At 44.6% G+C, this 12,335-nt stretch overlaps 1 long non-coding RNA gene across 1 annotated transcript in view; it reads left to right on the top strand.

Moving 5' to 3' along the window:
- Positions 1-6,006: 6,006 nt before the first annotated feature.
- Positions 6,007-12,335, top strand: part of LOC121555123 — a 31,981-nt gene continuing 25,652 nt past the window's right edge. The window contains exon 1 of the long non-coding RNA XR_005997841.2: positions 6,007-6,311. This is a non-coding gene — a long non-coding RNA (uncharacterized LOC121555123). The remainder of the gene's footprint in view (positions 6,312-12,335) is intronic.

Genomic DNA, 12,335 nt, shown 5'->3' with positions numbered 1-12,335 from the left:
CGTGGGGTGTAATCATTAGTCCAAACAGTTGCGTTTTGCAACGAAAACGTGAGTTTCTATTGGACAAAGTCAGGTAGGTCACGCCCCGTTTCGTTCCGTTTTCTTCCGTTTAAGAAACGTTTTGCAACAGAATCTTAATGAATACGCCCCTGATGTATCGATGGGGCCGTGTCCACTGGCAGTGTCCCGTTACGCTTCCTGGAACACACCTTCACTCTACTACGTAGCCTATGCGCAATTTAAAGGGAACGCCGCATAGGCTGTTGCAGCACCTGATGTCTCCCTAAGTGAAAATGTATAAATGCCTAACAGAATCCTTTCTCATAGTGAAATTCAACACCAGGTGGTGTTCCTGACTGGAAACATTCAATCAATAACAATCAATCAAATGTACCTTTCAAATAGATTTGTTCAAATGTGTGGATGTTTGATTTCAATGACTATTCGGAATGACTAGTTTAAATAACTGTAGTTGGAAATTATTTTCATTTTCACCATTTAAGTAAAGTTATAATGGTGAGGTGGTGGAAAAAATCTGCCGGCAAGATGGAAAACTCTGCTGTTCTGCCCTTGAGCAAGGCAGTTAACCCCCTGGATGTGGATTAAAGCGGCACCCTGCAACTCTCTGATTCAGAGGGGTCGAGTTAAATGTGGAAGGACCATTTCAGTTTAATGCATTCAGGTGTACTGACTAGGTATCCCCCTTTATTTTTTTATTTGGTATGTCTATCTATGAATGTATTACAGTGACTATCTGCACCCCTCTAGTGGTGTCAAGGTAAAATGGCTATGTTGTCATCGTGGTACATTGGTTAGCACTTTGCAGTCCTGTCAAGGTTGGTGCAGAAAGAGAACAGCTTCTTGTGGTTTTACAGCGCATTTGGAAAGTATTCAGACCCCATGAGTTTTTCCACATTTTGTTACGTTACAGCCTTATTCTAAAATTGATTAAATTGTTTTTCCCCCTCATCAATCTACACACAATACCCCATAATGACAAAGTGAAAACAGGTTTTTAGAAATATTTGCAAATTTCGGAAAACCTACTTTTGCTTTGTCATTATGGGGTATTGTGTGTAGATTGATGAGGGGGGGAAAAAAACAATTTAATCCATTTTAGAATAAGGCTGTAACGTTACAAAATGTGAAAAAAGTCAAGGGGTCTGAATACTTTCCGAATGAGGTATAGTTGTGTAATATTTTTCAGTCTGCATTTGCCACTGCCCTACTTTCTCTACACACATCTCCATTCTCTCGTTCCCTTGATCCCTACCTGTCATCCTCCCTCCTCCCTACTGCTCCACATCTCCATTCTCTCGTTCCCTTGATCCCTACCTGTCATCCTCCCTCCTCCCTACTGCTCCACATCTTTATCTTCTTATTTTCCCTCCTGCTCTGTCTTTTACTCCTTCCTCACCTTTTCTACCTCTCCTTTATTCTCTCTATCCTCTACTCCATCTCCTCTCTCCTCTCTCCATCCTCTACTCCATCTCCTCTCTCCTCTCTCCATCCTCTACTCCATATCCCCTCTCCTCTCTCCATCCTCTACTCCATCTCCTCTCTCCTCTCTCCATCCTCTACTCCATCTCCTCTCTCCTCTCTCTATCCTCTACTCCATCTCCCCTCTCCTCTCTTCATCCTCTACTCCATCTCCTCTCTCCATCCTCTACTCCATCTCCTCTCTCCTCTCTCCATCCTCTACTCCATCTCCTCTCTCCTCTCTCTATCCTCTACTCCATCTCCTCTCTCCTCTCTCCATCCTCTACTCCATCTCCTCTCTCCTCTCTCCATCCTCTACTCCATCTCCTCTCTCCTCTCTCCATCCTCTACTCCATCTCCTCTCTCCATCCTCTACTCCATCTCCTCTCTCCTCTCTCCATCCTCTACTCCATCTCCTCTCTCCTCTCTCCATCCTCTACTCCATCTCCTCTCTCCTCTCTCCATCCTCTACTCCATCTCCTCTCTCCTCTCTCCATCCTCTACTCCATCTCCTCTCTCCTCTCTCTATCCTCTACTCCATCTACTCTCTCCTCTCTCTATCCTCTATTCCATCTCCTCTCTCCTATCTCTATCCTCTATTCCATCTCCTCTCTCCTCTCTCTTTCCTCTTCCCATCATATGTCTGTAATCCGTCCCTCCCTCACCCGGATCATCCACATCTCTCTTATTGCCTTTCACAACTCTGCCCATATCCTGTCTTCCACTCTGCCCATATCCTGTCTTCCACTCTGCCCATATCCTGTCTTCCACTCTGCCCATATCCTGTCTTCCACTCTACCCATATCCTGTCCTCCTCTCTGTCCTCAACTCTACCCATAACCTGTCCTCCTCTCTGTCCTCAACTCTACCCATATCCTGTCCTCCTCTCTGTCCTCAACTCTACCCATATCCTGTCCTCCTCTCTGTCCTCAACTCTACCCATATCCTGTCCTCCTCTCTCAGTCTCTTTAGTTTCTCCTCCCTCTCCTTCTCCTCCTCTCGCCTCTCCATATCCTCCATATTTTCCCTCTCCCTCTTCCTCACCCATAGTCCCCTTCACCTCCACTTCTCCCTCTTCCTCTCTTTTAGTCCCCTTAACCTGCTCCTCTCCCTCTCCCCGCTCCCCGTCAACTTGCCTCCCCACCCCTTGCCCTCTCTCCAGCTCCCCCTCCCTCTCCAACTCCCCCTCCAGCTGCTCCTCCCTCTCCCTCTCCCTCTCCGTCTCCACCTCCGCCTTCTTCGCCCTCTCCCTCTCCTCCTCCCCTCCCTCCCTCCCCACCTCCCCCTCCCTCTCCTCTTCCATCTCCCACCTCCCCCTACCTTTCCTTCTCCCCCTCCCTCTCCTCCTCCCCTCCCTCCCCACCTCCCCCCTCCCTTTCCTCCTCCATATCCCTCCTCCCCCTCGCTCTCCTCCTCCTCCTCCTTCCCTCCTCACCTCCCCCCTTCCTTTCCTCCTCCTCCTCCTCCCCCCTCCCCCTCCCTTTCCCCCTCACTCTCCTCCTCCCCACCTCCCCCTCCTTACCCTCCTCCGGTGATCAGCAGGTCTGCCATCATAAACAGGTGCTCGTGTCGCCCACAGTGGTGAAGATTTGCTCAGAGAACCAGAAGCATTAGAAGTACTAGCGCCTCACCGAGGCGAATACAGGGTTGGAGATGTTGGGGTAGATCCAACATTCCGCCCCGAAGCCGATGTATCAGGACAGGGAGAAGTAGAGACAAGCCTTCCAGCATGAATGTGTGTAGAGCAAAAGCTTGGAGATGAGGAAGGTGGATTCGGCAGGAGAAGTTCCGCCCCCATTAATTTCCAATGAGGACACGCAGAGAAATGTGCCGGGGATTGTGAGAAGGTGAGCGGCGAGAACTCTGCTAGCGGAGCAGTAGAAAAGGTTTAGTTCTGCTCTGCTCTACTTTATGCACATTTCAAGTGAAGCGAAGCATTGGAGCGAAGTGTTGTCAAGAGGAGGTGCCGCCTCTGGTCAAAACCCAGCGTTAGAGTAGGACGTTCTGGTCTCCATTTAGTCCTTGGCCTCGTTTGGCAGGAGGTGCACAGGAAGCAGTTGACCCTCACCAGGGGTTGACCCTCACCAGGGGTTGACCCTCACCAGGGGTTGACCCTCACCACGGGTTGACCCTCACCAGGGGCTGGTTGACCCTCACCAGGAGCTGGTGTATGGCGAAGTACAGACAGAGGAGGTCAGTGGGCAGCAGGGAGGCCTAGATAGATAGATAGATAGATAGATAGATAGATAGATAGATAGATAGATAGATAGATAGATAGATAGATAGATAGATAGATAGATAGATAGATAGATAGATAGATAGATAGATAGATAGATAGATAGATAGATAGATAGATAGATAGATAGATAGATAGATAGATAGATAGATAGATAGATAGATAGATAGATAGATAGATAGATAGATAGATGAGGTCAGTGGGCAGGCGGCAGGCGGCAGGGAGGCCAGGTACAACAGCAAGCGTGAGGAGGTAGCACTTCTTCAGGCGGGACTTGTCCTGCACCAGGATGCAATGCTCCAGCAAACCTGCAGGGGGTAGCACAGCACAGAAACAGTCTGGGTCAGAGTAGTTCACATCCAGATAAATATGAATATTCATTTCACTCTCCTCCCTCCTCTTGCAGAATTCAGTCATGGGCTCTCCCCACTATTGCTTTTCACGTGCTTTTAAATGCATTATCAAGCACAATCACAAAGGATTTTAACAGAATTAAACAGTGTTAAACAGAAATATACAATGCCTTCAGAAAGTTTTCACTCTCCTTGATTTTTTCCACATTTGGTTGTGTTAAAGCCTGTGTCAATGATCTACACACAACACCCCACAATTTCAAAGTGGAATTTTGTTTTTAGAACTTTTTACGAATTAATAAAAAAAATGTAATGCTGAAATGTCTTGAGTCAACACGTATTCAACCCCTTTGTTATAGCAAGCCTAAATACGTTCAGGAGTAAACATGTGCTCACATGATTGTAAGGTTCTGTATTTATTTTCTTAGTTCACCTTGTGTTCTTGAACGTAGCCCTGTTTCTTTGTGTTCTTGAACGTAGCCCTGTTTCTTTGTGTTCTTGAACGTAGCCCTGTTTCTTTGTGTTCTTGAACGTAGCCCTGTCTTTCATTTTTGTTCATTGATTTCACCTGTGTTAGTTACTCACCTGGTCTCATCAGCTCCTTATTTAGTTCAGTTCTTTCTGTTTGTGCCTTGTGAGGTATTGTTCGTTTTGACTCTACTAAGCCTTTTCCTAGCTCGTTTGTGAGAACCAGTTTTAGCCTTCAGTCCTAGTTTTGTTTCACCTGCCTGTTTGCCTGCCCGTGACCACGATTCCTGCCTTCTGCAAATGTGTAATAAACACCTGCCGCGCTCTGCGCGTGAAGCTACACATTTTTCTCCCTGATTATTCATTACAATAATAAGTTGCATGGACTCACTCTGTGTGCAATAATAGTGGTTAACATAATTTTTGAATGATTATCTCTGTACCCCACACATATAATTACTGTATAATTATAGGTCAGAAGTAGTCGAGTGTAAGCCACAGTGCCAGGTATGATTCATCTGTTGCCGTGAAGTATGTCCCAGAAAATAAAGTCAAATTAAATGTCAAATGTTTCAAAAAAAATTCAAACATTTGTTCTGTGAGGTGGTCTGTTTATCTTTCAAATCACCATTTATTTCATGTGTACAAGGTGTCACATTGACATGACCCGAACACCTAGGAATGGATAACTGGCAGACGATGAGGACCCAGCTGTAGAATATGGTAAAGAAAATGAAAGACAGGGCTACGTTCAAGAACACAAAGAAACAGGGCTACGTTCAAGAACACAAGGTGAACTAAGAAAATAAATACAGAACCTTACAATCATGTGAGCACATGTTTACTCCTGAACGTATTTAGGCTTGCCATAACAAAGGGGTTGAATACGTATTGACTCAAGACATTTCAGCATTACATTTTTTTTTATTAATTCGTAAAAAATTCTAAAAACAAAATTCCACTTAGAAATTGTGGGGTGTTGTGTGTAGATCATTGACACAGGCTTTAACACAACCAAATGTGGAAAAAGTCAAGGGGAGTGAAAACTTTCTGAAGGCACTGTATATTTCTGTTTAACACTGTATATGGCTGATACCATCATCACATTTTGCACTGGTAAAGATGTTATATTTAATTGAGCTAAATTATAGTATATTCTACTGTCCTCCTCTGTGTAACCCTCACTCACCCACCTAATCTGACGCATTTACACTGATCTATGCAGCTCAAACATGACTATTATGCATTGGGAAATGTATTTTTAAACTCATGGGTGTGTCCCACACACAACATGCCTGACAGGTATAAAAGTGCACGAGTTCCTTTCAGAAAGAAGGCTCCTTTCAAGGGCGTCGAAGGAAGGGCACAAGGAAGGGCACAAGGAGTAGCGGTAAATCTGCGCTAGCGGTTTCTAAAAACGTCATAGCGTCCCTTGCGTGTGGGTGTGTGACCACTGAGGTATGTGTGACAGAGGAAGATGGCTGCGTAAAGAGAGAATGATTGTGAAATCAGAAAATGGATTGTTGTTGTTTAAAGACGTAATCTACGCGACAAATTATACAATTCATAGGCGATCTTGTTTGCGTCCGTGAGTAGGTTTTTGTAATGTTGTCTAAATTTTTACAGTACACCCTGATTGACTGACAGTGGAATTGCCCGGATAGCCACCGTTAGCATTTTGGCTAACTAGCAAGCTAACTAGCTAAGTTGTTTCGTGGAAATCACTGCTCCACAGCAGCTTGCCATTTTTTGGGAAAGTACTGCAAACCTACCCGGTGAGTATTTGACTGGTCAGCTGAAATACTTTGAATTTGTCATTTTACTTGCTAACGTTATCTATCTATTTGCGTTCAGCTAAGTCTGAAAGTATCAGATGTGTTGCTAACGTTAAATCGCTGAAGGAGACTTCGCTATATTAGCTAGTTAGCTAGTTTTTTTTTAAATACACTGCGCTGTCTGACACACAGCAGCACTTAGCTGGCTAGCTAGCTACACGGGCATGCAGTAGCTACGTGATATGTTATGCAAACGAGCAGCAGGCATGCACATCAACTGTTTATATTGACGTTAGGCGTTTATTTACTTGGCTAGCAAACCAGCACATTTTCCAAATTGTTGTAAATGTTAACGTTAGTAATGCTGAAGCTAGCTAGTTGTTGAATACTCAGAAATTAGGAACGGGTAACGATATTCAACGATGCCATGGTATAATTCAACCTGATCTCATAGGCTACTCGTAACATACTAAACTTAAATGTGGGATTCTCACATTAGTATTATATGTTACGTTTGGTATGGTTACATAAGACCGAATGTTACTTAAGTTAAAAACGAAAGGGGGGTGGATGGGTGGGTGAACGTCTAGCAACCCAAAAGTTGTTTGTTCAAATCTCATCACTGACAACTTTAGCATTTTAACAAATGTCAAATTCGTAACCTTTTCTACATTTAGCAAATACGTAACATCATACAAATTGTGATTTGTAACATATCACACGAAATGGATGATGAATATTCACAAATTAATACATACCATACGAAACATAACATTTCATACTAAATGGAGTGTCCTGTCTTTACATACAGAATAATTAACCATTTAAGGCACAAGGGTGTGTGGTATATGGCCTATTTAACACGGCAAAGGGCTGTTCTTAAGCGCGACGCAACACTGAGTGCCTGAATACAGCCCTTAGCCGTGGTATATTGGTCATATGCTGCAAACCCCCGAGGTGCCTTATTGATATTATAAACTGGTTACCAATGTCATTAGAACAGTAAAAAATACTTTTTTGTCATACCCGTGGTATACGGTCTGCTATAGCACAGCTTTTAGATAATCAGCATTCTGTGTATCGAACAACCCGCTTTATAATGTGGGATAATCAAGAGGCTATAAGTTCTATGGGAAATAATGCACAATGTGGAAGGTGTGCGGAGTGGCGATAACCTTTCACAGAGTTACATCATTTTCCAGAGAACGCATAGAGCCCCGAGTTCATTATGCCATGGTTATAATTTAACACATTTGCCGCTAGAAATGTTTGTTTGGCGCTACAAATGTGTTAAACATTCACTGAGCAGCTAGCACGTTGACTAGATAGCGACAGTATCTGGCTCTGACTATAATTCTTCAGCAACGTCAAGTTGGTCTTGAGAGAACATTTCGAAATATGGCTGAGCTGTCCAGGTCAGGAGGTTCTTGAGATGGGCTAGACAGGCTTGCCGCTCAATAATATATCACGCGGGCACACGTTCCGTGGCTAGGCCAGCAGAGAGGGAGAGAGCGAGACATACCTTTTCCCTACATGCTGCACTACATTTGACCAGAATCTTATTCAAAAGTAGTGCACTATAGGATGCCATTTCAGAAGCAGCCACGGTGTTCAGTAAACATGACTGTGGTCAGTTAGCCTCCCTTGGAAAATATTCCCCCCACATTCTATCCTCTATCTGCCCATCTGAGGGATATGCGCTCAAACTTTCCTTCTTCAGTAGTGATGAGTGCTTTTTTTTTAGGCCCTTTTTGGGTTTGGTTCAATTATAAAAAAAATAATCACGGTTTAGATTGTATTTTTTTGTTGTGTGGGTTGAATATTGTAACAACAAAAAATATAACAATAAGTCCAATGATGGTAGTGACTGCCCATTACTGCTTATCACTTAACCATTTTATTCACATTACTTTAATAAAATATTTCAGTTGTGTTTACTACATCTTGTTTTATTTGACTTTATTCTTTATTTCCAAGTCATGTCATCTCTATAGAGCTGCTGCTTTCTGACTAAATTACTATTTTAGTAGTTCTTCAAAGTAAATAAGGCGTACTTTTATGACTGCTGAATACCAACTATCAAACACCTAGAGCATGTCTTTTTAGGTAGAGAAACCTCGTTAAGCAACTGCTCTCTATCCCTCTTGATCGCACGTTCTTCTCTCAGTCTCGTCTCCATGTCTGCCGCACACAGACCGGACAAGTAGGCGTGCAATTAATTTAAGGTCATTGTTGTTAATTACCACGGTTTCTGCGCTAAACTATGTAGAATATTGGCCTATTGGAAACCAACTCCCTACTACATCGAACAGTCTGGGCTTGATCTGATTTTAGTGCCTTCAGAAAGTATTCGTACCCCTTGACTTATTCCACATTTTGTTGTTACAGCCTGAATTCAAAATTGATTAAACATATTTTCTTTCTCACCCGTCTACACACAAATACCCCATAATGACAAAGTGAAAACATGTTTTTAGAAATTGTTGTAAATTTAATTGAAAATGAAATACAGATCTCATTTAAGTATTCACACCCCTAAGCCAAGATAATGGCGCCGGAGGAGATGGCTCCCGTTTTACGGGCTCCTAACCAATTGTGCTATTTTGTGTGTATTTTATTTTATTTTTTTCACATTGTTTAACTTATTTTGTACAAAATGTTTCTGCTACCGTCTCTTATGACTGAAAAGAGCTTCTGGATATCAGAACAGCGATTACTCACCTCGAACTGGACAAAGATTTTTGCTTTAATGAGTCTGACGCAACGGATATACTGCTGCTCCCGGACCGGGCCCAAATCCCCGTCATTAGCATAAAGAGGAGACGGAGATCCGGGTGCCTTGTGAGAATTTGTTGGCGAGTGGGTAACCCGCCTCTACCATCTGTTCTATTGGCCAACGTGCAATCACTGGAGAATAAACTGGATGAGCTCTGTTCGAGACCATCCTGACAACGGTAATATGTTATGTTTCACAGAGTCGTGGCTGAACAACGACACGGAAAATATACAGTTGGCTGGGTTTTCCGTGCATCGGCAGGACAGAGCAGCTACGTCCGGTAGGGGGGGGGGGGGGGGGTGTCTATTTGTCAATAACAGCTGGTGTGGGATGTATAATATTAAGGACATCTCGAGGTATTGCTCGCCTGAAGTAGAGTGCCTCATGATAAGCTGTAGACCACACTATCTACCAAGAGAGTTTGCATCTATATGCAACCAGAGGGAAAAAAACCTCTAGACCACCTTTACTCCACACAGAGACACGTACAAAGCTCTCCCTTGCCCTCCATTTGGCAAATCTGACCATAATTCTATCCTCTTGATTCTTGCTTACAAGCAAAAACTAAAGCCGGATGTACCAGTGACTCGCTCAATAGAAAAGTGGCCCGACGACATGGATGCTACACTACAGGACTGTTTTGCTAGCACAGACTGGAATATGTTCCGGAATTCATCCAATGGCATTGAGGAGTATACCACCTCAGTCACCGGCTTCATCAATAAGTGCATCGACGACGTCGTCCCCACAGTGACCGTATGTACATATCCCAACCAGAAGCCGTGGATTACATGCAACATCCGCACCGAGCTAAAGGCTAGAGCTACCGCTTTCAAGGAGCGGGACACTAATCCGGAAGTTTATAAGAAATCCTGCTATGCCCTCCGACGAACCATCAAACAGGCAAAGCGTCAATACAGGACTAAGATCTAATCCTACTGTACCGGGTCTGACGCTTGTCGGATGTGGCAGGGCTTGCAAACTATTATTGACAACAAGGGGAAACCCAGCCGTGAGCTGCCCAGTGACACAAGCCTACCAGACGGGCTAAATGCCTTTTTATGCTCGCTTCGAGGCAAGCAACGCTGAAGCATGCATGAGAGCACAAGCTGTTCCAGTCGACTGTGTGATTACGCCCTCCGTAGCCGCCGTGAGCAAGTCCTTTAAACAGGTCAACATTTACAAGGCGTGTACAATTACCAGGACGTGTATTCCTAGCATGCGCGGACCAACTGGCAAGTGTCTTCACTGACATTTTCAACCTCTCCTTGACTGAGTCTGTAATACCTACATGTTTCAAGCAGACCACCATAGTCCCTGTGCCCAAGAAAGCAAGGGTAACCTGCCTAAATGACTACAGCCCCGTAGCACTCACGTCGGTAGCCATGAAGTGCTTTGAAAGGCTGGTCATATTTCACATCAACACCATCGTCCTGGAAACCCTAGACCCACTCCAATTTGCATACCGCCCCAACAGATCCACAGATGATGCAATATCAATCGCACTTTTCCACCTGGACAAAAGGAACACCTACGTGAGAATGCTGTTCATTGACTACAGCTCAGCGTTCAACACCATAGTGCCCTCAAAGCTCATCAGTAAGACCCTGGGACTAAACACCTCCCTCTGCAACTGGATCCTGGACTTCCTGACGGGCCGCCCCCAGGTGGTAAGGGTAGTTAACACATACGGGTGGTAGGCAATCCTCAACACGGGGGGCCCCTCGGGTGCATGCTCAGTCCCCTCCTGTACTCCCTGTTCACCCACGACTGCATGGCCAGGCACGACTCCAACACCATCAAGTTTGCTGACGACACAACGGTGGTAGGCCTGATCACCGACAACGAGGAGACAGCCTATAGGGAGGAGGTCAGAGACCTGGCAGTGTGGTGCCAGGACAACCATCTCTCCCACAACGTGAGCAAGACAAAGGAGCTGATCGTGGACTACAGGAAAAGGAGGGCCGAACACGCCCCCATTGACATCGACGGGGCTGTAGTGGAGTGGGGTCGAGAGTTTCAAGTTCCTTGGTGTCCATACCACCAACAAACTATAATGGTCCAAACACACCAAGAAAGTTGTGAAGAGGGCACGACAACGCCTTTTCCCCCTCAGGAGACTGAAAAGATTTGGCATGGGTCCTCAGATCCTCACTAAGTTCTACAGCTGCACCGTCGAGAGCATCCTGACCGATTGCATCACAGCCTGGTATGGCAACTGCTCGGCATCTGACCGTAAGGCGTTACAGAGGGTAGTGCGTACGGCCCAGTACATGACTAGGGCTAAGCTTCCTGCCATCCAGGACCTATATACTAGGCGGTGTCAGAGGAAGGCCCAAAGAATTGTCAAAGACTCCAGTCACCCAAGTTTATTTAGTAAATATATTCTTAACTGCATTGTTGATTTTAAAGGCTTGTAAGTAAGCATTTCAATGTAAGGTCTACACCGGTTGTATTAAATAAAATTAGATACATGTTAGAATCACCTTTGGCAGTGACTACAGCTCTGAGTCTTTCTGGGTCAGTCTCTAGAATTTTCCACACCGGGATTGTGCAGCATTTGACCATTATACTTGAGAAAATTCTTAAAACTCTGTCAAATTGGTTGTTGATCATTGCTAGACAACCATTTTCAGGTCTTGCCTGAATAATTTTGCCTGTAGATTTAAGTCAAAACTGTAACTAGGCCACTTCTTGGTAAGCAAACCCCAGTGTTGATTTGGCCTTGTGTTTTAGATTATTTTTCCTGCTGAAAGGTGAATTAATCTCCTAGTGTCTGGTGGAAAGCAGACGGAACCAGGTTTTCCTCTAGGCTTTTGGCTGTGCTTAGCTCCATTCCGTTATTTATTTTTTAAATCCTGAAACTCCCCAGTCCTTAACGATGACAAGCATACCCATAACATGATGTAGTCACCACTATGGAGATTGGTACTCACTAATGTGTTGAATTGGATTTGCCCCATACCCATTAGAGGTGTGCCGAGGACTCGGACAAAACAAGTAACAGATATGGAGAATTGTCCGAATACGATTTTTTTTGTAGTGATCGGGAAAAAGCCATTTTCAGTTGCCAGCACGCATCTCTCTTTTACTCAAACCGTGTGAAGCGCTGTGTTCTCTAAACAACTATTGGATAGTGATTCTGTAAAGAAACGGCCCGGGGATTGGTTGAGCTTGCTGCAACGACTAGAACAAGCCTCCCTCTGCTGTCATTTCTCCAGACAGACACACGACTCTGTTTCACTCAC

The sequence above is a fragment of the Coregonus clupeaformis genome, chromosome 40, assembly GCF_020615455.1.
Source record: "Coregonus clupeaformis isolate EN_2021a chromosome 40, ASM2061545v1, whole genome shotgun sequence".
Lineage (NCBI taxonomy): Eukaryota > Metazoa > Chordata > Actinopteri > Salmoniformes > Salmonidae > Coregonus > Coregonus clupeaformis.
This window is presented reverse-complemented; position numbering and strand designations above follow the sequence as displayed.